We start from the raw sequence: 5594 nt of genomic DNA, 5'->3' as shown, positions 1-5594 counted from the left end.
GAGTTAGCAAGGTTTCTTGATCATCCAGTGCAGCTCTAACAGCAATACAAGTAGGTGGCTTCAACAAAGTGAAATTTATTCTCTCACGGTCTAGTAGGCTACAAGTCCAAATTCAGGGAATCAGCTCCAGGGGAAGGCTTTCTCTTCTCAGCTCTGGAGGAAGGTCCTTGTCATCAATTTTCTCCTGGTCGAGGAGCTTCTCAGCACGGGGTCTCCGGGTCCAAAGGATGAGCACTCCTGCCCTACATCCTTGGTGGTATGAGGTTCCTGTGTCTCTGCTCTGCTTCTGTCTTCTGTATCTCAAAAGAGATTGGCTTAAAACACTATCTAATCTTATAGATCTCAATATAGCTGCCACTAATCCATCTCATTACATCATAGTGATAGAATTTACAACGCATAGGAAAATCACATCAGATGACAACCACACAATACTAGGAATCATGGTTGAACCAAGTTGACACATATTTTTGGGGGGCACAATTCAATCCATGACACAAGGTTTCCAGCGATTCCTCTAGTCACTGTCCGGTAAGTCTGGTCCTTCTTTTGTGAATTTGAATTTTGTTCTGTATATTTCTACCACTCTGCCTGGGACTCTGTTGCGATCCCTGTCACAGAGGTCGGTGGTGGTAGCTGGACACCATCTAGTTTTTCTGGGCTCAGGCTGGTGGAGGCTGCGATTCATGTGACCCGTTAGTCCTTTGGACTAATATTTCCTTATTGGTTTTCTTCACTCTCATTTGCTCGGAATGTGCTGGGACCAAGAGATGTATCTTAGATGGCCACTTGAAACCTTTTAGGACCCCAGACACTACTCACCAAAGTAGGATGTAGAACATTTTCTTTATGAACTATGTTATGCCAATTGAGCTAGAGGTCCCCCAAGACCATGGTCCCTAGCCCTCAGCCCCAGTAACTCAGTCCCCCAAATCATTTAGATGTGTCTAGGAAGTGTCTACGACTTTGCCAAGAGTGTAACCTTCAGGGAAGTAGATTGCCACATCTTTCTCCCATGGAGCAGCTGGTGGGTTCGAACTGCCGACTTCTTGGTTAACAGCTGAGCACTTTAAACACTGTGCCACCAGGGCTCCTTTTATTTGGTACACAGGACATAATTATGGGAAGTACAACAAATTCATAGATACAAGAGCTTGAAAAAAGGTTTACATGGCTAAAGCAGGGCTTTGAAGTGATTCATTCCAGTTCAAAACCCTGCTGAGAATTTGCGTTTCCACCCCAGATATGCTGAATTGGAATCTACAGTTTAACAAGATCTCCAGGTGATTCTTATGTACAATATATGTTGAGGACCAGTGCTCTGCTAGTGGTTCTCAGAATTGGTCCCTAAACAGCAGGATTAGCATTACCTGGGAACTTGTTAGAAATGCAAATTCTCAGCAGGGACTCGAAACCAGAAGGAACCGGTTGGAAGCCCTGGGTTAAAACCAAAACACCAAACCCACTGCTGTCGAGTCTTTTCTGACTCATAGCGACCCTCTAGGATAGTGTAGAACTGCCCCATAGAGTTTCCAAAGGGCGCCTGGCCCTTTGGAAACTGGCAGATTCGAACTACCGGCCTCTGGTTAGCAGCTGTATCACTTAACCACTATGCCATCAGGGTTTCCCCCTGGGCTAAAGCATATCAAAAATATTAGCTGCCCAGGGGCTAGGGGAGGAGGAAATGATTTATTGTTTAATGGATGCTGAGTTTCTGTTTGAGGTGATGAAAAGGCTTTGCAAATAGTGGTGAGGGTTGCATAACATTGTGAAAGTAATGTCACTGAATTGTACCCTTAAAAATGGTTAGAGTGGCAATTTTACCACAATATAATATGTATTTAGAAAAACTTATTAGGTGGTTTTCTTTTATAAAATCATGTTAACCCTTTGCTCCTCACTTCTCTTTGACATTATTGTTTAAAATAATTGCAATGGCATGATATGAGTTGCAGGGGATTAAGCTAATAATGCAGAAAGAAGGAAGCAATTCACTATGCAAATGATAGGACGGTAAACCTTGCAGGGAAGGTAACTGCATAAACGGGATAGGGGTCTGGAAGAGAAAGTATTTCTGGCCAGACCTATGGGACTGCAGGCAACGTGATTATAACCCTGTTTGTAGTTTGCCTGTGATCTCTTGCCAAAGTCAGATAATTTAGTCAGAATAAAGGAATGATTTACCTCACAGCCGAATATGTGGCAGGAAAATTGCTTTCCAGTGCTTTTTGCAGGCAGTGGGAGAGTAAAGACAACAGACCAGACTTTACAGTGAAAGGGTAGCACTGTTTATAATGAAAAACTAGTCCAGAGTCCTTCTAAGGAGCTGAGAACATATGTATGAAATGAAGAGAATCAAGGCCAAAGAGCTAGGTCACTGTCAAAATGCATTAACTTAGAAACTCACAGGCAAAGATTTCAGTTAAGAAGATAAATTTAGGAGTTGCTGCTTCTGCCAGGATGGCTTAGCAAGTCATGACTTTAGAGTGAGTACTCCGGTGGTGGAAGAGACGATGCTGTTTCCATATTAGAGCCAGGGTGGGGGTGGTAGGAACAGGTGGCTATGATCAATTTGACTGCCTCCTTGGGAGGATGGTGTAAACCATGTTGTAAGCTAAAGAGTAAAACATATGAGTAGCTTTAAGGAGGTGTTTAATGCTCCAGGTTGTTAGGTGGGATGTTTTACCTTTAGAAATGGGTTTAAATATATTTGGGTTACTGGGTAGTGATGGAAAATGCTTCAAAAATACTAAGGATAGACAAAACTGAAAAGTTTGCAGTTAGAGCTCCCATGATTTGTGTAGAACTATGATTTTCAAAGGGAATAGACAGAAGAAAAGACAAATGGAAAAAACTCTTCTTTGAGATTTTAGGAGTTGATTCTATTCTATACCAATCAAAAACCAAACGCGTAACCACTGATTCGATTCCCACTCATAGAGACCCCACAGAGTTTCCAAGGAGCAGCTGGTGGATTCAAACTGCTGACCTTTTGGTTAGTAGCCTGAGCTCTTAACCACTGTGCCATACAGCAATTACCTAATTGAGATATTAGTATCTCTTTATGATAAGGATAGCAAGTGCTTCTAATAGCATCTCCAACAGCCAATACATTCTCTACTTCTTTCCTTCCAAAAGAACCCCATTTTTAGGGTGTAATGTGCAAGTTATGAACAATAAACAATGGCGTTTTATAGCCTCCTTTACATCAAGGAGTGGTCATAAAATACACTTAAGCCAGTGATATATAAGCAGGGCTTCAAAAACTCTTTAAAGCCTATTGCCACAACTGAGGCATATTCTTTTTGCTCTTTGCCCTTCCCCTTCTGCCTCTTGATATGTGCACAGGTTGGTTCAAGCTTCAGATGTCATCATGGGAGCATGAGGACAACAGCCATATCCTAAAGATGGCAGAGTAGAATCCCAAGTCCTCGATTTGTCATGAAGTTGCCTTGGCAGTCCTGAACCACCTGTCTCCGGTCTGCCTTTGCATGAAATAGAAAAAACACCTTATTTAACAATTTTAATTTTGAGGGGTGCGAGCAGGGTGTGGGTTCTCTGTTATTCACAGAAAACGCAATTCCGCTCTTGCGTGAAGAGTTGTTGTTAGTTTCCGTTGAGTTAGCTCAGGCTTATGGTGATCAAAACGATGCCTCGTCCTGCACCATCTTCACCATTGTTGATGTGCCCGAGTCCACTGTTGAGGCCACTGTGTATTTTGGGTGCCTTCCAACCCAGGGAGCTCATCTTGGCATGCTGGGGGCATGCCAAGTGGTTTACCGCCACACAAAAATTTTTACTAATCTTTATGATTATTTCTCCAAAAAGGAAAAATTCACCCAATGTTTTAGGAAAATCAGTGAATTGAGAATCTAAGTCTTTCTAAAATATTCATCTTTCTTATAATCAGAAAAAATTGAAAAAAATCTTTAAGAATTTTCATGAAGACTTTGTATGAAAGAGCAAGATAAATTAAAAGGGAAAGGGGAGTGATTGCTTTGTGATTAAATGGCTTCCTTTTTTTCATTCCCCAAATGCTAGGTTTGCGAATCATGTACCTCTTGAAATAAGGAAGATGTTAGTACTAACCTCAATGAATTCACTGTTCCAATGTATCTCACAGGATCCATGTATTCAAAATGCAAATAAAACTACTCTCCTTTGTTGAATATGTTCCACCACAGTTGTGGTAGCTACTAACAGACAGGTTTAGGAAAACCTTCCAGTACAAGGAAGACCAAGAAGAAGAAGGACAGATGTGGAAGAAAGGCATGCTGAGTGCCTTGCTCTCTCCTCTCGCCATCTCAATCACTTATAAGAGCCCTTTATCTTGACAACAAAAAGCTAATTAATTCGTCTCTTCAGTGTTGATGACGGTGAGATTCAGTGGTTCATTATTGGTCAAGTGTTGATTGTGCTCAGTGTTTTACATGAATATGCTATTTTAGCCCCCACGACAATAAGGTATTATTGTTATCTTCCCAACTCTAGACCTAGAGGTTAAGTTGCCCCTCCACAAGTTAGAATGGAAGGTTGAGATTTGAAGCTAAGGAGGCTAACTAAGGAGTCCATGCTCTGAATCACTTCACTCTACAGCCTCTTAAAGCCCCTCTAGGGTTTTTTATGGATATGATTTCTATTTCAAAGTGGAGAAGATGAAATAAGGAAAGGAAGCAACCATGAAAAACAGCTAGTTTTTTTTCCCCTCAAAATGGAGAGCAGAGACATACAGGTTAGATGAGAGTGACTTATGAAGCAGATGTAGTAGAGCTCCTCACCTGACAGACCTACTACTATGAGTGGGGGTGGTAGGGGCACTTGTCCTATGACCCAGTTCCCAGAAAATTAGTGCCAAGTTTCCTTAGAGAATGGCTTCCAAGAAGCTGAAAAAGCAAATCCAACACTGGCCACCCTGAAAGAAACATGCTCCAGAATTTCCAGAAAGGCTTCCAGGTTGGGGGTCGAGGTGTATGGTGTTTTATTCCAAACAGATGCTTTTGCTTTGGATTTTTTTAGTTTGATAAAAATAGCTAAGTTTTCTTAAGATGATTTCATGCAGTTTTTATAACACTGAGAAATAGTAATTGTCTCTGTCAAAGAACATCCATTTAATTTTTTTACTATGATTATTATATAATTTGGGGGGAGAGAAGACGGAGGGCTTTGGGGGGCCTAATGGTGATTCTGCTGGGAAGGAGCAAGGCCGTCCCGTTTTAGAAGCCTTATAAAAACTTATAACACCTGTGGTAAGAAAGGGCCCTGCCCCGACCTAAAATTAGCCACTGTAGCTGAGGCAAAGCAAGGCAAGGGCCTGAGATGAGAGGATGAGGCAGAGACAGGCTTCATGACAGCATTAGAAGAGCATCCAAGGCTGCAGAGGGGCAGAGGGGTGGAGGAGACTCCCCTCAGGACCCTGGCAGGGAGAAGTAGAATTACGAGGTCAGTGATTCTGCTGTGGAGATTCATTTCAGACGGAAAGGTTGTTATTATTTTCACTCACACTCCTTTTCCTACATGGCAGGCTGCTGTGAAAGCTAGGGAAGTGAGTGTTGGTTACACAATACACTTTTTAAAATTATTTCCTGATTTCTGTA

Source organism: Loxodonta africana, chromosome 14 (assembly GCF_030014295.1).
Source record: "Loxodonta africana isolate mLoxAfr1 chromosome 14, mLoxAfr1.hap2, whole genome shotgun sequence".
NCBI lineage: Eukaryota > Metazoa > Chordata > Mammalia > Proboscidea > Elephantidae > Loxodonta > Loxodonta africana.
This window is presented reverse-complemented; position numbering follows the sequence as displayed.